We start from the raw sequence: 25,393 nt of genomic DNA, 5'->3' as shown, positions 1-25,393 counted from the left end.
TGACAAAATGTAACCTGTTGCTTTCTCCCTTATTCAGGCGCTGAGAGAAAGTATGAAGTCTCGGGGAATAATACCTCCGGCGGTAAAATCAGGTAAGTCTATTGTGGTGAGGAGGGTTCCCCTTGTTAGTCCCTTTGTTTCACCTTGCTGTCCTTTTGTTTCCCCCTAGGGGCTGGGGTTCGGCGAAGATGCAGTGGAAGCTGCGCCGACCCGTGAAGAGGAATAGTACCCCCGGTGGTAAAATCAGGTAAGTCTATGGGGGGGTAACTAATATTCCTCTGTGTATTCCCTTGGCTCACCTTGCTGTTCTTGTCTTCTCCTTAGGTGCCGGAGTGCGGCGGGAACATGCAGGAGGATGCAGTGGAATGTGAAGATGCTGCAAAGGCCGGTGAGTTCAGCGCGGCGCTGCAGCAGGCGAGGCGACGCGCATAAATAGCTTCTTTCTTCCAGCTCGAAGGCGCGATGGATCGGGAATTCAGGTAAGGATCAAAGGTATTGCTCTTGTTCTAACCTTTTCTCTTTCTTTCTCCCTTTTTCTAGGAGCTCCAAACTCAAGGCGGGCGTGGCAGGAGGCTGGATGCAGACTTGCAGGCACGGTGAGTGTTACGCTGCTGGATGCAGAATAACGCGAAGCATGTGCTGCTCTTCGGGCGTGGTTTAAATAGCCTCCAAAGTAGTTCCAGGTAAGTATTCCTCCCCAGCCCCGCCCGAGTAAAAAAATAGTCCCTATGTAAAGTAGTCCCTTCCAAGCCTCTTTTGGCTTGGAGCTCTTGCAGCATGGTCTGCATCAGGTAAGTTTGCAGCATGGTCTGCATCAGGTAAGTTTTAATCTATGAGCCTGGCGCCATAGGCGCCAGGACTGGACCCAAATAGCCCCTAGCAGGGGTTGTTGGGCTTGCTTGGGATAACTTGATGCCTGCTTCCGGGGTTGCTGGACTTGGTCTGGGTCCCCGGCGGTAGGCATCATGACAGGATAACACAGTTCAGAGTAGTTCATGGTTAAGCCTTTGCCAAGAGTTCGAAACGAAGTTGGTTGGAAGAAAAGTTATTTAAAAGAGTAGAGAAGGACAAGCCCTTGGATTGGCGAAAGATTTCAAACACTTTCACCGCGGTCGGACGGAACAAACAACCGGGTCTGAACAGTACCTTAAATGAAGAAGAAGGCTGTAGCTGAGGCAGATGTTCCTGGCAGGTCCTGCAGGCTCACGGTTCCTGAAGCGACTGTCGGACTGACACGAAGTTGGAAGACTGAAGGGTCCTGCACTGCCCAGGGAAGAAACCAGCAGCAGAGCAAAGCAACAAATAAAAGGTGCGCTCCTTAAAACCCAAACAGGTTCCGGTCTTCCTGGCTATCCGGTTCACTGCAGCGATGCACAGCAAATTCGACCAGAGGAGGGAGGCCTTGCTTGGTGTTTGGCGAACTGGTTGGTCCCACCAGCTCAAGGGAAGAAGATTCCTTGCAGATCTTCTCTGTCATCGAAGTTTGGAGATTCGGACCCGCAGCAGGGCTTCACCGGGAGGTTCAGTCATGGTAGTTGTCCTCTTCTTTCAGCTTCTCTTCAGTTCTCTCGATCCAGTGGCAAATCTGCCTTCCTAGTCCGAGAGACCTGCTTTTTATTCAGTTTTCCCCCATTCACACAGCCTGGCTGTCAATCACACAGCAGGGTGGCTGTCCTGGTGGGGCAGTCACCACAGCCAATCATACAGAGTGTGACATGGGTCTCCAAGGAGACCTTGTGCAGGGAGTCTCAAACCCCTAACTCACATCCTGTCCCCTTCAGACATTCAGGCGCCTAAGGAGGGCTTCTGTGCAGAAGCACGCCAAAGGACAGGTGAAAAAAGGAACCAAACTGGGTTTGGCGTGCAGAGTAAAACACGAGAAAGACCTTTATAAAAAGAAATGGCGAATAAACCCAGCCGGAACCAAATAAAAGTAAATGGGGTCCAGCGGATTTAAGTTCGAGGCTACTAACTTAGCCTAAAACAGTACCAAGGCTATCTAAATAAACCGCGGTAGGAAAAATATGGTAGATACCACTGCCACCAGCCAAACTTAAAAGAAAGGGGGACAAAATAATGTTCCATAAGAGACAGACACAAAGGGATAACTATTAACCCTTTCCAGTTCTCTATGTAAGATAGTTTGTACTGGTCTTTGAATTTAAAAAGACTAGTAAAAGTCAATGGCAACTTTACATGTTCTGGGAGACTGTAGTCAGTCCCAGAAAATGGAGTTTAAAGTGGGAAGTCTGAAGTGAATGGCAACTTTACATATTCTGGGAGACAGTAGTCAGTACCAGAAAATGGAGTTTAAAGTGGGAAGTCTGAAAAAGAAAACCCTGTGTCACTGCACTAAAGGTGCTGTGTGACACATCGTAAAAAGATGAGGCCTATGGAGTAGGTGCGGCTCCACAGTCTATGAACGCAAAAATGTTAAACACACACAGCAAAACACATGTAAGAGTGGGAAATAAAGCTCACACTCTTACCAGGTGAAAACAAATAAATCCTAGAAATCCAGCAAAGCTGCTGGGGGATTTAGTAGGTAAGGGAAATTAGCCATTCTGGAGAATTCTCCCTAACACTAGTCCACATCAGAAATATGTCTTCTTGATAAAAGATCACACCCTCTACACCAGCAAGTATTGCTTTCTTGACACGTTGAAAGAATTCTGCTGCTGAAATAAGGACAAACTTTTAAATCTATATGTCCCTTTGTGAGTAATACATGTTGTGAGGTCTCTTGAGTCAGGATGCAACAATGCCTGGCGGTAAGCGGAGGCAAGGTCCAAAGTGGTGAATACTTTAGCAGCTGCTGTGAGACTTATCAATTCCCCTATATTAGGTAAGGGAAAGCTGTCAACTACAACACTCCTGTTAAGGGCTCTTAAGTCAACACACAAACGAGCACTGCCATTGGCCTTCCAAACAATTACCACTGGAGAGCACCATTCACCTCTATTATGTCTTCTGACTCAATTCTCTTGATCTCTTTAGGTACTTCTTTCCACAGGGCTAGAGGAACGCACCGGGATGGCATATTTCTTGAGTCTAATCTTGTGGTTATATCCCTTTAAACACACTAAGCTTTCCCTGAAAACTTCAGCCTATGAGTCCTCTGGGTGAGATGGGTTAATCCTGCCACAGCAGCTATACTCCTCGGCACCTTGGGATCAATCACAATATTCGGTTACATGTTATTTTACAGAATGGAAAAATAACAAAAACATTTTTAACTAAACATTTTTACCGAAAAAAAGACTGAATCATTTTTTAATTTTTAATTTGGGGGGGGTCCTCCATCCCCCATTTCCCTTCATTTATAATCCCACCCCAACCCCTTCCAACCCGTTTTAAGCCCTTACCCCACCCCCATATACACATTTTTTAAAATTCAGTATTTCTTCAGAAAAAATGTTTAGGTAAAAATGTTGTTCCTTATTTTAGATTCAGTCAAATCACTGCATACCCAATATTCATGTCGCTCTGCTAGTACCAACCCAACAAACAGTTGCCTTTCTCTGAGACATAAACCTTTGCCTTTCTTTATCTCTGTAGACATTCTAAAGTGGCTACAGAACACCCTTCCATGTGAATGTGAACACCACCATAAGCACTTGCGTGGAAGTTAGGGAAACGCACACTTGTACTTACAAACTTGTGGTGCCAAGTTTCTCTATTTATAATGGTGTAGTCAGATCCGGTGTCAATAGGCATGCAAACCCCAACACCATTTACTAGACCAATAGCACGAGGCTTCCTGTACACACCCTTAGCTCGCAAACCTCACTCACAGGCCCGCTTGCACCATATGCTTCCACATCTGTACAAGCTTCTTCCACATTTCGCGCCTTGAAACACATGTGTATATGCGCGTTATAAATACCATATCATATCATATCACTGCCATATTCAACCACTTCTGTAATTTCTTTCACGGCCCGCTGAACGAAATGTTGGCAACATCGGGTGAAATGTTCTCTCCTGCCACACTGGCATTATGTCCTGGACACTCAGCATTGCTTGCAAAGTGGGAACTAGTCCCAGACCGAAAGCATTTTTTAGAAGAGACACTTGTATTATATCTGTTCTGCGCTCCCTTCTGCTCCTGCTTCTCTGCATGTTCATCCTTCTTGAGGAGCGGTTGCCATGGGGTAAAACCTTTCTTTTTCACTGCAGTTGGGTTCTTCAATTCTGAAAGGCTCACTGCATTCACTGTGAAAGGCTCACTGCATTCACTGAATCTTTGTGATCCTTCTTGTCCAATTCTTTAGCACCAACTCACATGTGCTCCAATCTCTTGGCAATGTCTATGCCTGATTCAAAACTGGGGTCCCCCATGGACCATATCTCTTCTCTTATTTTATTCTCTGTAACTTTTAACATAAATTGGTCTCTCAACCTTTCGTCATATGACTGCCCACAATTTTATTTATTTATTTATTGTTTGCTTTTTAGGCGCTTATGCAATAAGAAAATACTGTTTGAAAGCGCCCACAGGGCAGGGAGGGAGCAGGGTAGGGAAATACATCACAACACAATATTTAGGAGCAGAGGGGGAGGGACGAATCTACTATGCCTTGTGAGTATTCAGAACGTGCAAATGCAGAAAGGAAGAGGAGGGAAGTGCTGGGGAGTCCAAGCTCGAGAGTGAGCCAGAGACAAAGTGTTAAGAATGTTGAGTGTATTCCGGCCTGGGCCGTGGGAGATGTAAGTGCGTGCCTCCAGGGCAGAGGATGTGCAGGTGTTAAGTGCTGTGGATAGACAGGAGCTGGGAGGAATTGGTGTGGAAGGTCGAGGCACCGAGATGCATAAGAGCCAATAACACGATTCACCAACTGTGGGAATTAGCAGAGCAGAGTAGGAAGGAAAGAGGATGGGAAGAGGAAGGTCTTAAGGAGCTTGCAGAATTTGAGAAGATCCTGCTCAAGGTGCAGGGGGAGGGGGAGGCTTTCCAGAGGAGGGAGCCTGCAGAGGAAAGCATCTATTTGCTAACTCCCTAAGCGCAGTGACAACGTTTAGTCAATAAATGTATCTTTGACTTGATCCCTGGTGCTGAAATGATAGAGTTGTAAAATAATGCTCACCTTTTCCTCAAAGTGGTTATCCATCTTCCTAAAGATGGTTTAATATGGATTTGGCGCATATTCACCATTCCCAGCACTTTGTGCAGACGCAGATATCTCTGGGAGGTGTGGTGAATCTAGCAACGTCACCACCCACGCACCTCAGTGGGGAAACCCTCTTTCCATATGGCCAGGGAAGGGCAGCCACTGATCCCGACCCTGGGCGTGACTGCATGGGGGGAGGCAATGCTCACGCTGGGGAAGGAAGACTCACTGGTCAAACCCTGGTATCCCCCTTTTAATTCAGGCTACAATACTTATCCTCTGACACCAACCCATATGACATGTTGCACTATAGAGCCCGTCCCTCTGCTTTATAAAGACTGTGAGCCTTTTTCCCACTTTCCTTACAAGAAGACAGATGAGGAGGAGCAGGGGAGCAACATGGAGCACGGAATTAGAGATGTGCTCTAGTTATTTGTTGAAACCAGAAGGTGGCGCAGTGTATAAAAACAGGAAGTGTCAAGATGGCATGAGACTCAAATATGTTTTTGGTGCAATTTCTGACTGCCAGTCTGTGAATAATAACACATTTCATGGCACGAAACTAAGTATCATGTAATGAATGATAGCCTGAGCAGTCCACGCATGTTAGAACCTCATCAGTTGTGTTGATACAGATATAAGAAACATTTTACTTAGGTAAACTCTGACAAATGAAACACATGATGTGTTTGTAACTATTTGAAAAGTGAGTCTCAAATATAATTTAAAGAGTTGCACCGTGGAACAGTACCAGAAAGAGGTAGAATAGTGATTAAGAAAACAGATGTTAGTGATACACACATTCATACCGTCAAAGAGGTACATTTTATATTTTTATTTTATTTTACTGTTTAAAGTGCAGACCTAGCTCAAGAACAGCAGAACGCTGCACAGAGTGTGGGTAGCCAGCATTTGGGCTGCCATCTTTTAACAGTAGCGCAGTACTGTGTGTCGGGATGTGTCAACCATTGGAATTAGTCCTTAGACAGATGTTGTTGAAAGAGCCATGTTTTGAGAGATTTGCAAAATTGGAGAATTGTGGGGGCAGTTCGAGCTGACACCGGGACCGCATACCAGAGGGTGGGTGCATGGCAAGAGAAGGATTGTTTTCAGGTCCTCACTTTGCAGACGAGTTGTGATTCAAGCCGGTTGGTCGATTTGCTGCGCGAGGAGCATCTGCCACCAGATATGTAGAGCTTAGCCAGCAGGTACGCTGGAGTGCTAATAAATGATGGACAACTGCAGGAAATGACAGAATATGGACATAAAAGACAGACTTTGTAAACATTCAGTAAGTCATGCTTCTGTGCAGAGTTTGTGTTTGCGCCACAAGACGCGGATGAAGTAGTAGTACTCAGTTCAGGCTTAGATATTTGGGAAAGTTGAATAATTAATATAACAGAGAGTGTTGTTCCTAATGGAAGGTATATTCATGGGGGTTTTTGCAGATTGTGAGCTCATGAAGATGGATTTATTTTTCCAAAAAGCATTGTAATTTGTAATTGTTTACTTGTATAGCGCGTGTTCACAAGTGAAGAGCTTCACAGCGCTTCTTTGAAGCACTTGAGCAAGATTGAGAAATCATTTCAAATCCAGATTTATCAAATTGTCCTCCCAACAAACAGGACAATGATGGAGGAGAATGTCAGCATTTTGGACTTAATCTGAGCAGAGGCTAAAGGAGCGAATGGAGTGATAGAGATAATGAATAGAGGTTATTGACCAGCTCACTATGGATCATTAACATTATAGCCAGGAGCAAAACATCCGAAGCCCCAGCATTTCTAGTAATCTCCTCTTCCCTCCCTACTACTGTCTCTGTTGAGGAATTACCCTCCCTCCTATGAAATCAGCTCCCTCCATTACCCCACTAAAGAAGTCCTATGTGGAATAAACTATTCATCCAGGGACGTCATTTCACCAAAATGCCTGGGGTAGCGGAAGTGTCATCACACGACCCTTGACCCCTGATGACATCACAGGAAGTGATGTCCTTTGACCCCACCCCGAAGTGATATCGTGGGAAGCGATGGAACACGACCTTTCACACGTTGACAAAATAGGACATAGCATCACATAGCATTGTACACTGCGAAAAATATGGTTACGATATCACTATAATGTGATGTACATTTCATACAAGAATGGGTCGCCATATGTATCGTTAAGATCAGTGTGTATAACCCATATTACCAAATTACTGTGAATGCAAGCAGACGTCCATGACCAAATGATAATGATGTGTTATCATACAGCACTTACGCTTGTGCGCTTTATATAGAAAAAATATACACCCAATATCACCCAACCTGTGTTGGTACTCATTTATCGACCTCAGAAGGATAAAAGGCTGAGTTGAGGCGTTTAAGAACAGACTAAATTAGTGACTCACCCCCTGAAGTGTGCCTGAAATAAACCTTTAATGAGTCTAGCAATCATTGCATAGATTTCCAGAAAGACACATTATTTGGTATTCCTAGTCTTTCTTATTTAGGGTCAGTGCTGAAAGTGTTAGACTTGTGGCACTCCTTTTCTTCTTTTTTTAAGGGGCTTTAACAAGAAAGCCAGCCTCTTCAGAAGTAAAGAGCCACATGGTGCTGGCCAGAGCCCAGGAGCTTGCATTACAAAAAAAAAGAATCAACCAGGATCACATGGGTGTTAATGAATATACAAGTGCATGGTAACAACAAAGCACAACAGGCTTTGCCAGACCGATTGTTTCACATTTATTACTGCAATGTATGTGGTTGATTCAAGTCAGGGTTGCGGGCGGATCAATGATTAATAATGTACGTACTGTATAAAGTATGAACAGGACCCTGAAAATGAACCTGGAATTTAGAATGTCTCATGAGAAGAGTAGATGAGCTCCACATGGTTAGAGGGACTAGTTAGAGGACGCGTAAACTGATCTTGTGTCACTTACCCATCGACTCCTTTCTCCCAGAACAACATACAATCAGAAAGGGCTTTCTAGTGAGCGATTTGGTCTTTGGGTGTGTTTCAGGAAAAAAGCACATTTTAGTAACCACTGCATGTCTTTTTGGGTATTCTGCTTCAGTGTAGAAGAAAAAAGCAAAATACTAGTTTGAGTTTAAACAAATGATTTGTTCTCCTTTTTTTTAAACTGTGATCCCATCCTTTTTCCCTTTTATTCTCGCTAGGCAGAGTAAGCTGGCGGTATAGGATGGCCACATTGTGTGAAAGAGAGTAGGTCCCTTGAGTAGGGAAGTCACTGGGAATAATGGTGTGCTTCCACGCATACTTTGTTTAAAATGGAATGATTCGGAAACGACAGAACGTCCAATTGAACACACTGATCCACCATGTGGTATTCTTAAACAGACCGCCTAGTTAGAAAACATAGTACACTTCAGCGTGCAAAAGCTAAACATGTAATAAGAGATTGAGACGTAATAGTAATTAGATTAAATGTATAGAGACTATATAATGGCCTGAATATGCAAGCCCTACAAGAGCAAACGTACATACAGTGAAAAATGTGTCACCCAGCACTGCATGGACTATTCGGAAACAGGCACTAACCAGTTTACTGATGTACTGTCCTGTGTTGTTTACAAGTATGACTTTTAAATCACCGTTTCTTCACGGTGTTTGCTTCTGAAGAGATAATAACCACAGTGGGAGGGAGACCAGACAGTGTGGGACAAGTATGGAATGTCTCTAGCTCTCTCCACAATGATCGTCTCGATGTCATCTCTACGAAGCGGGATCTGTATATCTACTCGGCAGATATTTTAAGAGTCAGTGCACATGAGTGAAATATTTGGGTGTTGTATAGCAAAAATGTTAATGAACTTGAAATACGTATATCTTTTTGTTGAATTTAGCGAACTGTGTGTCAAACTCGGTTACAATAATGGATGAAAAGCTGTACTTTTTCTGTGTAAAGTGTAATGCCAGTAAAAAATCTATGTTGCCTCATTGCACCCTAAAAAAAAAAATTTTAAAAATGTTTTTCGGTTTTTTTTTTAGAGGTCGCAGTTGCGACCTCTGGCGACCCCTAAATGACGTCCCTGGTGTTGTGTGAGTGAGGTTGTGCATATGGGTGTTACTTTATACATACATTATTGATTAACTATATTGGTTTGCACATTGCACTTTACAGTGTTTTGAATTATTCCTTTTGTAAAAAAAATGGCTCTTTATCTTTTTTTGTGCACATTTCTGTTTGCATGGGCTCATCTATGTGTGTGTGTTAGGATTCCCACTACGCACAGACCTGCCTAGTCTCTGAGTTATTACACTCTTCTCCGGGTCTCCAGGAAAGAGCATGGAGTCTCTGGGATTTCCTGCAATCCAAGGAACGCCACCCAAGCCTCGATGTGATTGGCTACAAACAGACTGCTTGTGGCCAATCTCTTTCATGTGTGGGTGGAAACTAAGTAGTGTGTCAAATCCCTGCTCGCAATCACGTCATTTGACGTTGTTTTTTTTGGTTGTTAAGTGGGCGAGTCGTGAGGGCTGAGTCTTTGGGAAGGGGCGGGGCATCGGTGACGTCATTCTCCGGGTTTTGAGTTTAGAAATGTAGGCTGGTCAGCGTATGTATTCAATAATTGTGTAGTTTGACCTCGGTTATGGACAGTAGTCGGCCTGGGGAACGGCAAGGAAGAGGCAAGAGAGGCTGGAATCCTGCAGGCCTGGTTCACAGCCACTGAGAGAGTCGGAGAAGAGGGAAGTCCAAGCCAGCAGTGATAAAAGAAGATGGCAGATAGAGGGCCCGACACTGCAGACACTGAATCCGAACTGCAGAGAGGAGAGGCGACCCCTGCGCTTGACAGAGCTAAACCTGCACATTGGGTGAGTGAGGTCACGCCGAAGCAGGGCCGGTCTTTGCATCAGGCAGTACAGGCAGCTGCCTGAGGTGCCAGCAGCTTCTAGGGGCGCCAGAATGACTGCTATCATGCCTCATTTATTTGTAATTGTACAAAGTTCTATGAAACCTCTCACTTTGGGCACTGGAGCAGTGACCAGTAGCACCAAAGGCCAGCTAAGGTTCTGCTGCCGCCGTAAGCAGCGGTGCGTGCGATGACTAGCACCTGGGGTCTCTGCAAGCTTCTAGCGGCTTTTTTCTGAGCCAATGCGAAGTCCCCTCTGAGCCAATGAGCAGCCCCCTCTCTGTGCCTTTAAGATGCCCCTCTTGAAGTCTACACCAGCTACCCCTTTCCAAGTTTACACACAATTTCCCTTATGAATCCTATTAATGTATTTTAAAAGTGTATGCACCCTCATTCTGTTGCTCCATTGGCAAAATAAATGCACCTATTTAGAAGCTTCTGCTGCCATGTTTTATGTTGCATTCTATGTACAGCCCCTTGAATATTTCTGTGATTTCCAAAGTGTTAGATCTATTGTGTTTGCTCTCTTCTGTTTGGGAAAGGTACTATTTGAGTTTAATTTTAATCAAACTGCTGTGCTCATCTGGCAGATGTATTTTATTTATTGTGATTTAAATAAGGTTACTTGTGAATCCATATTCCCTCTGAAGCACTTGCTGATCGATTATCCTGCTACCATTTTGCTACACAATACTCATCTCATTGTTTTTCCTAACACTCGAGACTTGTCGCCTGAATGGCCATTAATGTAAGGCTGGCCTCCCAGCGCTGCCTTACCCCATCTCCCCCTATTGCTGGGCACAAACAGCGCGCGAGGGATTTGTTTGCAAAGCCAACTGTGACAAAATGGCCATTTGTCAGCCGCCTGCTATGGGATCGTGCATAAATACTGCCTCCTTGCAGTGAAGGGAGTGATCTGCAGGCGAAAGGACTGGCCTTGCCTGCACCAGTGGCAGTCAGGTAAGGGGGTTCTTCAAACATGGTTTGAGGGCATGCCAGTGTGGGATTACATGGGAGATGCCAGTGCTGGCTTGAGATTGGGGAGGGAGGCAGGCAACTCAACTTGTATCTCAGTGCCTGTAACGTGGGCAAAGTAGAACTATAAGTGCCGGAATGCAATTAAATAGCAGTGCTGCTATGAGTGGTGCAAAGGCCACTGGGCAGGTCGGTCTCCCCACCCCAAAATGTTGGGTTATGTTGACTTGACCTGCCTGACCTACAGACCATTGGTAGGACAGGACACAGGCATTAACCGGTCTCAGGAGGATAGCTCAGGCGCAACGTGTTCGCCTTGGAAGCAAGATGAAACAGAGCAACACAGGTTCAATCCGTGGGTCGACGCTTAGAAGCCTCTGTGTATTAAGTCCATTATAAATAACCAATTACAATTACAATACCTGCAGCTGCACAGTTAACAAAGGCCCGGCAATTACTACTGTAAAGTGTTTCATTGCTAGCAACTGCATTTGTAAGCATACTTTGTTAGGCAATTAAAATGGTAATGGGGTGTTAGTACTTCTTGCATGTCAAGGTAGTGGAGGTGGAACAGTGGACAGCTCATTCTCACAACACTTCTTAAGTGGCTGGTTTGAAGGAGAGAGTTAACTGCTTGTAACATCAAAGCTGTACTAAAATAGTCTCATTAGTATGTGTAAAGAAGTAAGATACCCCCACGCAAGTAAGTTTTCACCTCCTCTACAGTCTCAGAAGTTATCCCCTCACAACATTTTAAGGTTTGGTCCCCCGGAAATCTTAGTCTAGTTGCACTCCTGGCTCTTACCGCAAACCTAAACCCCACTCACTGCCTCTGGAGGGGAGGGCTGGCTGGGAGGGGCAAGGTGTGTAATGCTGAGCCAGGGTTTACATATGGTTAAACCATTTGACGGAGGCGTGGCGTAGCCTTCCATTACTCACCGACTGCATCTAGGCGCATCGCATTGTCACAGAACCCCTCTTTATCTAGCGCTGTTTGTTTATTAGTGCAATTCGCTAGTTGTTACTCCTATACGTGTGTGTTTATGTGATTTATTCACGTGCACATATACATGTGCGTGTGTCGATTTGATTTTCCAAAAAGTGTAATAACTAGAAAATGGCAATGCCATAGAAAGCAAAATACCAGATACATATATATATATATATATATATATATATAGCAAAGTCCATTTGAGCCAAGTAACATATTCCTCAACGCACTCTAGTAGCCATCGCTGGAATTTCACCTCCAGTTCAGCCACAACTGCAAGGCATTGTGGGTATGCAAATTAGATCAAATGCAAACCTTCTGGTTGGAGCATTTGGCCATGTTCTGTTGTGGCTCAGAACTGGAGGTGAACTTCCAGCGATGGCTACTGGGTGGATTTGTGGAATGCATGACTTGGCTCCAATGGACTTTCCTACTTTCACATTTCAGGTAGAAGGGTTTTTATATATATATAGAGAGAGAGGTTTTCGACCCTTTGTGAATATTCACGAGGATAGCATACATACTGAAGGTGCTCTTCTTTCTTAGTAGAAACCACGGCCAGGAAGAGCCTGTGTAATTATAAGGGAAGGGGGCAGTAGTTAATTGAAGAGGACCCGTGCCGAGCATCATGCAGGTGTGGCCATTTCAGAAAAAAACGTTTTGTTCACAGAACGTTTTGTACGTAGGAAATGAGAATCTCACAAAATGCTTTTAGCATTTAAAAAAAATGCATTTGTGCCTGCTGTGATGCGAACTGCGTAAAATGTTTGCTGCTTTTAACCTGAAATAAAGTTACAGAAGGGTCAGAAATTACTATTGTTTGGTGCATTGTGCATATTCAGTCCCATGGAAATTAAACATTGCCACCCATCACGCACAACCGGGTTTATGGGTGCCATTTTTGGCACTACAAAAATAAAGTATGTCACCTTTGCCAGGAGAGTGGAGTCACCACATTGACACTTTCTCCAACCTGTAATATAAAAACTCACACTAACTAATGACCTTTCTTTATGGTCGGTGTCCTGTTGTGCACTTACTAAAATAACACAATGAAAGTGCAGTGATTTCGGTTTCAGATAGTTTGTAGTACACTGAATGTTATTAAATGTGGATTTTAAAGATTGCTTGGCTTTAGGAGAGCAAGCTGTTACTACTAGTTTAAGGTTAACAAACAATGTCAATTTCCACTGAAATACGCAGGGATGGTTCTAGGGATTGTGAGGTGCTGTGTGGCAAGGGACATCTAGGGTGCCCTATGTTGCATATGTATTGACATCATAGAAAATGATCTTACAGTGAGCGACCTCATTCTTTGATACTAGAGGCAACAGAGGAAGTCAGTCACATTGCATGCAAGATGCCATCAGTAAACCAAGATGCACATAACGTTTTGATGTGCATTTATAAATGGTCACTGATATATGCATGAAACAAAATACCATGAATAAGCCTTTATTCTTAATAGTGTACTCCATGCATGCCAGCATATCTCTTCCATTCAACAGATGCTAGCCCAGTCCTGGTTATATTTGCATTCTGGGACTTTTAGTCCTGGTTTTCCCCATTATAAATCCAGGACTACACGTCCCAGAATGTAAAGTTAAAACCAGGAATGGACTAGCATCTCCCTAATATAATGTATAATGTTGGTATGTATTTCATTTATTGTTCATTTGTAATGTGCCTATACACAAGTGTTTCAAGGTGCACCATACGGTGCAGTGTGAAAATAATAATCTTTAGGCTCTTCTAATTTTAGCAGATAAACCACAGTGAGATATAATCATGTGTCCAGGATCACACACTTTGTAGGGAAGCTGGCATTTGAGACCAGTCTTTAACTTTGTCACTTAAGTACATATCTTCTCATGTGTAATTGGTAGAAATGTGTGTGTATGCCTGGCTTTTAAGAATACTCTGTTTTATAGAAATTAATTGAAAAGTGCAACACGACAAATCCATGCATACGAATTTCCCATCACATTTATAAGTGATGAGCGCAGCTTCTCCAAACTGAAGCTCATTAAAACGTAACTCTGGTCAACAATGGCCAATGGAAGCCTGTCATAGCTGGCTATTTGATCAATTGAAAATGACATTGGTCAGTCTCTGGATCAATCCGACGCTGTGCTTCAATTTACAAGGGCAAAGTCAAGAAGAAATTCTTTGAACACATAATACACGTAACATTTTAAGACTGTCACCTAGTATCTAATGTATCCATTTTGTATAGCATTTTCATCTAGTTATTCGAGTGTCCTATTTAAAAAAAAGTTAACATGCAATTTTTGTTCTCATTTTTGGGGTAGGGGCACCAAGGATGCTTCCTGCCTGGGGTGGAATCTGGTCTAAAACCGGCCCTGCGCCGAAGAGACCTCATGCTGCAAACGGAGTGATGCCCCACAGCCTGAACATGAAACACTGCCTTCTTGGAAATGGATTGAGCCAGCATGTCACCGATGAACCAATCACTGCACTGCAGGAAACCAAGTGAAATCTCCTGTTATGATGAAGTAAACAAAAGCCGAAACAAACACTTCCTGCTGGGGATCTAAAAGCCAGACCGCACCTGATAAAACGACACATTGCTTTGTAGAGAGTTGAGTAATTCCCACAGAGAGCCCGGCCAGCGCTGGAAAGGATCAACATGCACTGTGGGCAGTGGTAGAGGTGTACTGAACAAAGTAGTGGAACTGTGCTCTCTCTTGGCAGGGAGAAGGTGGGCGGAAGCCCAGTGCAACATGCGACAAGGTGTTGCCGCCGGGGCAGGGCAATAGTCCAACTCTTTGCACAATTAAGGACAGGAAGGGACAAATCCTCTACATAGAATGGTGAATATGGTCAAAAAAAGTAGAGGAATGGTAAACAGAAAAAAATAAAAGTAGTGGAACACCGCTCCCGACCCTTCCCGCTCACTTCGATCACTGCCTGTGGGCAGCACCACACCCAATGGGCAGGGCTAAGGGGTGAGGCTGGGTGTAGGATGGTATGTGATGTCTTGAATGATGGCTGTGAGCTGCTTTGCATAAAATCAAAGTGCATTTTGGGAACATAAGAATGATCACTGATTAGACACATATGTCTTTCATAGTAATTCAAGCATGACACCCTTCAGCGCATGAAATGCACCCTGGGTGTGGCGCTCATTTCATCGGACACAATACTCACCCTGATAGTAACGTGTCGGTAAAGTACAGGCCATATGTACTCCTTAGGCCCAAACAGAAGAGGGGATAAACTGCAGCAGGAGAGAGATATAGAGATACCACACAGAAAAAGGAGAAAACATCCCCTTGTTGTCATCAAAATGTACTTTACGTTCAGCCAGTCCAATTTCAATTTGATTAAAAGTTGTTTAGAGTGGGGGGGCCGCTCGAGTGCAAGCACTCGCTAAGATCCACACGGTCGCCTCTGCAGCAGTGACCACCATTCGACTGCAGCTAGAGAGCCAGCACACTTAATGCACTTAGTAAAGAACTTCGATCTTAGAGCGGGGCAGATTGTGACGAGGTGTTGTAAGGTTTCAGAACCCACCTGGCGGGGTGATTGGAAGTCCCTTTGATCTGGCTCACATAATCTCCATAGTGCGAAAGAGGTGTCACCTGATTCTCATCAGCTAGTTTCTAGCCGGAAATTTCGTTCTATGTGCCAGCGTCTGACCACAAGCTCTAGACTCGTGCACTTGTGTATAGGCGCGTTATAAATGTCATATCGTGCGAAGCTCCTCTTGTGAGGCCTCTAATGCTTCTAGAGGTTTTTTGCAGGACTCTTCCCACGCTGAGCCTACTACGTCATCTCATTTGGATAACTCGGATTGATTGATCTGGAAGCATACGGTCGAGTCAGGTGTTCGGTATTCCCTAATGAAAGAGAGAACTTTCCATTCCATTGCAGCCTTGAGTGAAATTAGGCCCAGTTCTCTTCTTACAATGTGCATTGGGATCGGTTTAGGTAACCCAAGAACACGCTTCCAAAACTTCCCTTCAAGTAGCGGCCATAGCTGGCCCGGGAGGGTTAACATTGCTACCGAGCCACACCTTACTCTAGGGACCACCTTGGCTTTATAAAGGTCCAACACTGGTTGTAGGGAGAAGGAAGAGAATCCTCACTTGAGGATCAAGGCTTGGTTGGCCAGAACTCCGACTTTTCCTTTCAGAGCAGCCATGTTTTCCTTTTCCGCCCGTTCATGGATACCTGCAGTCCCAGATATTTGAACAATGTTACACACTCCAATTTTTTGTTGCCAATGGACCAACCAAAGGACTGCGTCTTCATACTGTGTTTCTGGACTTGAACGACCTTTGTTTTTTCTATGTTGATCAAGAGATTGTTCAACGCTACACTTTGGGATTAGGAGTACAATCCCAAAGTGTACATGCAAATTAACGTAATGGAGATCAGCAGTGCATTCTGGGAAACACTGTAGAATCCTAAATTATTATAAGGAAACCAAGTGAAGCCACAAGATACAGCATTTTGGGCGGCATATACAAATCCATTGTGATACTAAGGAATAGATCAACTAAAACACGGCATTCTGGGAAACGAAGTGAGCTTAAACACCGTAAATCTGAAGAGTGACATTACCTCCACATTCCTGTGTCCATCCCTGTACTTACTTGTGAGGTGGCCCCCCTCCCTCAAAAGCACTTCTTCTATTTCTATTGCTTTTGGAATCCTTTGAGGTTATCGTCTCTCTCCACCAGAGATGCACCCTCTAGCAGGGACTTACCTTCCTGGGTCCTCTCCTTCCTCCCATAGTGGGGATAAGGCGGGCTGATAAACAGCTTCCGGAAGCAGTCTTCCCTTGCTGGGCTGTGGGGTATTTTTCCGGGCCCGCCTCCTGAGACCCTTGCGAGACAAGGGGATCCTAGTTGAGGAGAACACTGAAGACGCACCTGTGATGGATTGCCATTTGGCCTGGGTGTAGGAGAACAGGCTTTTTTAAAAATGTTATTAACTTAATAAAATGAAGCGGGCAATTCCATCTGTGAAAGGGTAATCTGCTAATTATCCTTTCATAAACTCAATGCCAAGAGCAAAGTGTGTGCTTGTGCCCTGCTGCACCCGTAGCCTGATCTGCAGCATCTGCTCTCCAGTGGCACAGGGCAGGTTGAAAGGTCACAGGTGCCCATTTGACAGCGGCAGTGACAGCAAAGCCACTGCAGCACAGCAGCTGCATTTCAGATATGCACCCTTGTTCCAAAACCCTATAAGTATGAGTTTGCCTCCTGGCAGTAGAATAATATTTAAAAATAAGCCATGTCTGAGTTATCATATGGCGGATGGTATTCTCAAAGTTATTACAACCACAGCAATTTGATATCACACCTATGTCAGCCCTGTGAGTCCATGTTTTCCTGTGGAAGGATTATGTGTATTCTCCCCTGACAGGCTGTACCTTGCCACTCATGGCAGGACTGTAGCCTTGGACGGTTGCCTCTCTTTGTTCCATTGTGAGGGTAGTTAACACCCTTCCCAAAAGACACCACTCCACAGGAAGCTGGCCTGGGAACAGGATTCAAAGGGCACACACATTCACAAAAGGCTTGACCTCGCACCAGGGTGCTGCATTTCAAAGGTCATTTGATCCCATTGAGAAGGGAAAGGGGCGAGGTTAGTGTAGACAGGAGGAGCTCTGTACAGATGGAGGAATATTTCACCGTCTTGCTTCTCTCTGCCTCTACCTCTCCTTCCTGTCCCCTTCACTTCCTTTAGCACAATGCACTTTGGGTGTCATGTCAGAGGGGAAAAGCCCACTTATTCAAAGGGCAGCCCCCCTAAATTGGACCCCTAAAGCAGGCCAGCTTTAGTCCAATCACCTGTGGACTTTTACTTTTAAAAGAAGGGGTTTCACACCACTTCTTTAATTCACTCTGGAAGAGCACCTGAGAAGGGTTCATTGGGTCTCTTTTGGGAGAGTTGCACTTTCCAAAGACCCCAACCACTGAGGTGAAGAAGGAGCAGTCCAAGGCAGAGGAGAGCCCTGCCCCCTAGACTCTCCAAGGGCACATTGGGGGTGACACTTGCTGTGGACCAGGACCTGACACTCTACACTAGAAGCTCCCAAATCTGGGAAAGCAAACCCTGAAAGAACTCACCTTGTCTTCGAGGCCCTGATTTGAGTCTCACAGCATCTGGAGGCGCCCCATTTTGTCGGCTTGAAACCAGTCGATTTGCCATTGAAGCCCAGCTCGACACCATCGATGCCAAGGAATCTCGCCGGTGTTGCTTTCTTGCACAGCTCCAAACCTTTGAACAAATACCTGCTCTTGAGTACGCTCAATGCTGAATTGCGCCCTTGCTGAGCCAGTCACTTGCTTGGCTTGAATTAACTGCTTGACACCCGGTCCCGACTCGAACCGCTGGAGAGTCACTTGCTGAATCAAACCAGGGGTTACGTCACGACTAGCCCGCAAACTGCCGCTTTGCCAAACCGAACATCAGAGCAACAGGATCACTGTTTCGACAACCGCCGCCCGCTGACTCGAATAGCTGCAGTGTCACTCATTGACCCCTCCCAGAAGTTACAACCCCAGGGGGAGTACCTGCCAGTCTGATTGTTGTGCAGCTGTATATTGTATGCCTGAGCTTATCCTTGGATTGTCCTGCTACTGGAGCTTATATTAGTCTCCTCGCTCCACTTTGTCCTATGGTGATGTGCTATAGCATGGCTCCTCCCTCAGTGGCCTGTTATCTGTCGTAGTGCTTAACTCACTGCCAGTCTTGCATCTGTCCGTCACTGTGGTCATCCCGGGCTGTGTTGACTGTCTTCGCGGCACGATATGGGGGTTGGCAATGTGTTCTGAGTTCCTTCACGACCATTATAGGACAAGCTTCTCCCGGCCCTCGCAGTAACGCCAATGTCCCTAGATGGGCCGAGCTGTTTTGTCATAAGTCGCTTTGGCAGCTGGTTCTGGGTATGTCCCTCTGGGACAAGTGTTACCCACTCTTCAGTGGCTTCAAAGTGATGTTTCACCCAAACCTATCTGCCTATCTGCTTATAAGGTTCTTGCCTGGTGTTTTAGCAATCGTTTGTCTTTTTGCTGCTCTACTATGAACTTCTCAGTGGAACACGTGTCATGGCGCTGCTATTTGGGCAGTCATGCGCCCCTACGGGCCGTCCCGTAATTGCAGGCTGGTTAGTGACGAACAAAGGGTTTCAGGCCGTTCAGTGCCTAATGTTATTACATGCGCTCCGATGCGGCACCTCTGCACTTCTGATCATGAGCAAATACCCCAAGAAAGGGCCAAGGTGTCCCCCTAGCGCTGTTTTATCCCGCCATCCTCAGCGCACATCCCGTTAGCTGCCTCGTTTATATTTCGTTGCAGCTGCTCGCACGGTTTACCTTTTGCATCGGCTGTGAACAAGCCTTTCTTCGCTGGTCTTCATGTTCACTGTTTACATGTATGTAGAAGTAGCAGAATCCCTAGACCAGAGACCATCCAATATCATTGCAATGTTAGCATCCATATTAAATAGTCTTTGATTGTGTTTATCTAGCATAAACTCTTCTGTATGTATCTTTTCATTGGCTGGAATCGTTCCTCTTGAAAATCCCTCCAGAAATGTCATGCGTATCAATAACTCATTAAATGCTGTCTGCTGGCCTGCCAGGATCACCCCCAAATTCTCCTGCGTGTCACCAAGGGTCCTTAGAGCCACATTCAGGCCAATATGCCGGTTAGATATGAGGGGAGAGATCAACTCACAGACCCCCATCCCGTTAGTCTCTTTTGTACTTTCAACCAAAATCTGTTTGCCAGATGCCACCCCAAAGTTGGAAGCCACATCTGCTTTGGGAACCGCGGACGTACTCAACTTGGTTGTCTGTCCCATCTGGGGAGGCACTATTCTGTCTTGACTTCTATCATCCCACCCACACCATTGCATTGATCTTTCCTTGGTCTTTCATTGGTCCAATACATCCATCACACCTACCTTGCCCATGCCTCCTTTGTTTCCCCCAAATTGCTGTTAGTTGTAAGCTCGTTTCCACCTGATCACCATTCTGGCACCCACCTCTCCTTGTACCATTGTAGGTACCCTCGTTTCCACCCCTCTCCTTTGAGCTCCTTTTTTCCCTTGTGGTGATAGGTGCATCAAAAGTAGGATGCATATGAGCCGATCCTTTGTAGCATTCGCTCCTTGATGGAATGAGACATCAAGACAACAGCTTTCTTGAGTCTGCTCCGGGAAAATAGTTTTATGAATATCCCTTTTTTTGTTTCCAGAGCAAGGGCCATGTTGTTCCAAAAAGCCCCCTAATTCAAACAAGTGCGGGGGCCTGGATTTGGGCGTGGATTCTTCACTGGACCTACCGAAAATAAAGACATTAGAGAGTTCAGATGGAGAAGCCACTTTAGGAACCCCCAGATCGATGAGAGAGCCAGCAATGCCGCCAACGTCAGACAGGTTCCCGAGTCGTATAGTCCCTCCCACTCCGCGATTGTTTCTTAGTCGCATAGCTTGTTGTGGCGTGGACGCGTGAAACCTAACAATGTTCCTTGTTTGAGGAGCGGATGACACCACGTGCCATTCTTGTAGGCACTCAGCGTCAGTGAGCTCCAATATACCCTGTATAGAAGGAGCATTTCCCGGGGTTTCAAAAACCACATTATTTGTAGTCAAAATATCAGTACAAAAACCTCCCTGCATAGTTTCAGCCAGCACCCCATTAACCAAAGCGGTCACTATTATCAACTGCCCATCTTCGGATCTCTTCTGTCCCCCCTCCTCGGACGCAAAGTTATTCAACGGCCCAGATTGGCTTACAGTCGAAGGGAAAGACCCCAGCCTTTGCTCTGGAGTAGAAGCCGCTTGTTCCCTTGTTTTAGGTAATGTATCGAATACATGGTCCAGCATCTTCACACTATGTTTCTCACTTTCGCCAAAACCACTCCTCGGGGCAAAACAAACAGAACAGGACCGGGAACAGAGTAAAAAAGCAAAAGCAGGCAAATGCCAGGAACACAAGAGAACAGGCCAGCAGCAGTAAAGCTGAAAATTAACCTTATTGTCATAAGTGGAGGATAACCCTGAGGAAGAACCATGTCAGCTTACAAGACCCCTCTATCTCAGATGAGTCCAAGTACTTAAGTGTCTCAAAGGCAAACACTCTCAATGATCTCGCTAAGGACACACGAGACACAAGTTATGGCCGTAAGTTTGCTCCCTTTTACAGGATAGAATTCCATAGTCCTCTTGGTCAGGTCCTTCCAAGTAGTACGACTCAAAGGCACCGCGCCCGCAGTCGTCGCCCTACAGAATATGAAGCTCCTAGCACAGATTACAGTTAAAGTTGTTTAGATGTGATGAGTCTGGACAGTTCTTGCGGAGTGAATTCCTTTAATGGCGTTGGAAATATCAAGAGGTAGAGACAGTCGAGGTTCAAAGGCTAAGACGCCCACAGTTACCTCGACTGTTTTAAGGAAAAATACTGTAAACACAGTTCCCACTCCAACGATAGTAACAGCGAAGCGCAAAGGCAGTGTGTGCCAACAGTCACCTCGACGTTTTAATCGTAAGTGTTTGAGTCAGTCCAGTGGTAGTAGCAGCAAGGCTGAAGGGCAACATGAGCACATAGTCACCTCAGCTGCTCTTCTGAGCTCTGCTTATGAGCAGAATGCTGTAATAGAAGACCAGCGAGCAATGTAGACGCAGAAGGCAATGCTAAAGCGCACACAGCTGAGCAACAGTCATTTCACTTCTGCTGCCTTGTAGGAAGGTCTTTCTCCGAGCCCGACCTCCTCGCGGAACACAACAAGCATGTGGGAAAAATTGTCTCTGAGGATTCCCGAATCCGGGGAACCCAAAGGCACATTCAGTGGCACAATGCAACATCGCACCCGCAGTGATCAGCTGCCCCCAGCGCAAGAATCCTTAACTTCTGAGCTCAGGGTTTGTTTTTACATTTAAGCATGACTAACAATGGATTGCTGCATACCCGTATTACTGCAGAGCAGTGGGTGGGTAATGGTTGGTGGCTGTAGTCTTTGCCATCTTCATTAGAACGTGTGAACGGTGGGTGATTAGAAATGGTAGGGATGCATAAAGCTGCATGTTGTGGAAGAACAATGACTATAAGCAGGTGATCGTGAATGTCCTTTTTTACTGTGCTTCATTCAGTCTTGCAAAGTAATGCGAATGTCAATCAGCTGTGCTTCAGCAACTGTACTATCAAGACTGAAAGAAGCACGATTGGAGACTCTCTCCTGGCCTTCCTTACACTCCCTCGTCCTGCATTTTACACTCCACCTACTCTGCCATAATCCTCTGCCTCTATCTCCCACTTTAGTCCCACTAAGACTGACACATTGCAATCTCTTCTTATTAAGGCTAACCCCTCTTGTGCCACCTCAGATCCTCTTGCTCCCCAGCTAGTCATATCTATTGACCTCTCACCTCACTAAACTCTGAAACCTGTCCTTCGAATCTGCTTGCTTTCCCTCTATTTTCAAAACAGCCACAGGCACCCCTTTCCTAAAAAAGCAAGGGGCTGACCCGAAGCTATCGGCTCACTTTTGCCCATGCGTCTCCTTCCGCACTACTCTAAAGTGCTCGAAAAAGGTTATGTCAACCGTCTTACCAATTTCTTGGACATCCACAACCTTCGAGACCCCCTCGAAGCAGGTTTCTGTTCCTGACACTCCACGGAAACTGCTCTCATGAATGTGTCCAGCTTCATCGCAAATGTGTCCAACTTCATCACCTCTGCTAAGCTGCTCTCATGAATGTGTCCAACTTCATCGCAAATGTGTCCAACTTCATCGCCTCTGCTAAACTGCTCTCATGAATGTATACAACTTCATCGCCTCTGTCAAGCACTCAAACCTACCCTCTATCCTAATTCTCCTTGACCTGTAAGATGCCTTTGACACTGTCCATCACTGATCTCCTTAATACTCTCTTTATTCTTGGGATCGCGATCAAGCCCTTCCCTGGAATGAATTCTACCTTGCACCTCGCCAATTCTGGGGCAATAACACCTCTCAAATCACTCCTCTAACTGTTGGTGTACCAGAAGGCTCTGTCTTGGACCCGCTCCTCATTACACACTAAACCCATGCCCTTGGTGTACTCATCTCCTCTTTTGGGTTCTCGTACCAATGTCACACAAATCTTCTTCTCTTTGCCTGAACTGTCTCTTTGCCATTAAATATTGGTTGGCTTTGCACTCTCTGATGTTAAACTCCACTAAAACAGTGATGCTCTTCTTTCCTGCCAAAAGCTGTCTCTCATCTCTTCCCTGCCTATCCAGTTCCCACCTGACACTCTCCCCTACTCATCTTCAGCTAGAAAACCCTCAGCATCATCTAGGACCCTACTCACACCTTCTCTACTTTCATCTCCAAAACTGGAATAGCAGCTCGCCTCAGCCTGCTAAATATTAGAAAAACCAGGCACCTCCATCCTTTCAACACCGCCAAGCATCTCTTAACCACTCTCGTCTTCTCTAAACTGGACTACTGTGCCAGCATCCTCTTAGGTCTCCCCCAACTATGCTTTCTGTCTTCTTGGCAAGATCATTAACTTCGCTAGCAGGACTGTCTTTGAACTCCCTCACTTCACACCTACTTCCTCGTACCATCACCAGGTTGGATGGCTGACGACGCAAAACAGGGCCAGATTTAAATGTCTTTACCTGGTTCACATATCTATCCATGGGAAGGCACCCCTGTATCTATCCTCCTCTATCCAACTCTACAAGCCTTCTCGTAATCTCCCGTTGTTTCCACAACAGTAATTACTTCAAAGTAATTAACTATTTGTTCTCTTCTTGCTCCAGTTACATGGAATTTTCTTCCCTCTGACATCCAAGAAACAGTCCACACAGATTTATTCAAAATCACACTAAAAGCCTACCTCCTTGCCTCCCAGCTACCATCTTAACCTACCTCTAATCTAGCTAGCATTTTTCCCTCGTCTCTAACCTGCCTCCACTCTAGCACTTCACCCATCATGCTCACATCCTGAGCACGGCTGGCCATACCGCCTGCCTGCACTTAAAAATGTCCAATGTTCATTGCCCTTAATCTATGTATGTGCACTTCTGTATTGACCCCGGTGACTATTCCACTTGCTCCTTCCACAAACTGCTCAGGATGGCCCTCAAACAAACACCATTGTAAGAAGCTCACTGCTTCCCATCAAATCTGATTTCTTATCTATAGTATGTTATTTTGTGATCAAAGAAATCGTTACCAAATCAAAACTAGTTTCTTTACTCAGTGAAAACAATCTCAAGAAAATCCAGCAGTGGGCGCAGTAGAGTCTGGAAACTGAAGACTAAATGCACAGTTACTTATGTCTTATAATGCCAACACATGCAGGGCGACAATATTGCTGCTGAGAAGGAGGGCATCTGAGTACCCTTCCAAGAGAGACTGGTCAGGGCTCGTAATGAGTGCAGCAGGGGTCGCTCCAAATTAATGCACTTTCTGCGGGTGCTGTGCATTCTCCCGGAGGGGGAGGAGGAAGCAAGGCCTCCTACTGTCCTCAAAAAGCAGACCTCATACCCCGAGGCAGGGACGGACTGGCCAAGGAGCACCCACGGCCAGGCTGCCCCGCCACACACAATAGCATATGCCCACACAGAAATGTAAACACAGAAATCATAGACCGGGAGGCAAGGAAAGGCTACAGTGTAGCCCGGGTGTAAAAAAGAGGCCTTATTAAAGATGGAGGCAGCTTATCATATCACTGAGACGCACAGCCATGCCTCCCGTCCTATCCCCGGTGCAGCTGATCATCACTATAAACGCTCTCTGTTCATACACTGGTTCCAGTATCAGTGACACATTAGAGCTCAGCCACCCGCCACAACGGGCAGACACTGGCAGGTGGCACAGTAATAGTGTGCCACAGTGCTTCAAGTGGGCTGGTGCTGTTTCCCAAAAGGGCAGCGCTGCACGGTTAAAGGGCTGCCTGAAGGTGTCAGCACTTTGGATTAGAAAAAGAAAAGGCGTTTTTACCCAGAAACAAAAGGAGCGGCTGGGCAACCCAGTCCCTCCTGTTTCTGAGTTAAGATCCACCACCCAGCAGGCGGCCCTCTCAATCAAGGAGCCGCATGGTTAATGGGTTGCCTGCAGGGGTCAGCGACCCCCGCATGTATCCCTTTAACCATTCAGTTTCTTTTATGAAAGGGTTGCCTGCTGGGTGTTGTAGGCACAGCAGGAGAGCCGGGGAGCACTGGTGTCACACTTTTGGTGCACCCAGCCTCTCCTCTTGTTTTTCATCACAGGCTTCGAGTGCGTGAGGTGGAACACAGAGAAGGGTCTGGGTGCCCTAAAAGTAATAATGCCAGCGTGCCCACCTCTCCTGCTCTTAACAGCCCCTCGCTTAGGTGAGGGGGGCTCTCATTAGGGGGCAGGGTCTGAGTACACCTGTACTTAGGCCACACCTGCTAACGAGAGCCCCCCCTCGATGTAGCATGCCACTTAAAGCGCTGGTG

The 25,393-nt window shown here is 45.7% G+C and overlaps 1 protein-coding gene and 1 long non-coding RNA gene across 24 annotated transcripts in view; one reads left to right on the top strand and one right to left on the bottom strand.

The window, feature by feature from the left end:
- RIMBP2 (RIMS binding protein 2) overlaps positions 1–25,393 on the bottom strand; it is a 2,252,680-nt gene that overhangs the window by 489,320 nt on the left and 1,737,967 nt on the right. The gene's annotated exons all lie outside the window — the stretch shown is intronic.
- Positions 9,618–14,834, top strand: LOC138492733 (uncharacterized). The gene is made up of 2 exons (XR_011276254.1): positions 9,618–9,932; positions 14,249–14,834. It is a non-coding gene; the product is annotated as an uncharacterized lncRNA (long non-coding RNA).

The sequence above is a fragment of the Ambystoma mexicanum genome, chromosome 10 (genome assembly GCF_040938575.1).
Source record: "Ambystoma mexicanum isolate Mex_15411 chromosome 10, UKY_AmexF1_1, whole genome shotgun sequence".
Classification (NCBI taxonomy): Eukaryota; Metazoa; Chordata; class Amphibia; order Caudata; family Ambystomatidae; genus Ambystoma; species Ambystoma mexicanum.
Note: the sequence above shows the minus strand (reverse complement) of the source record. Positions and strands in the feature narration are given on the sequence as shown.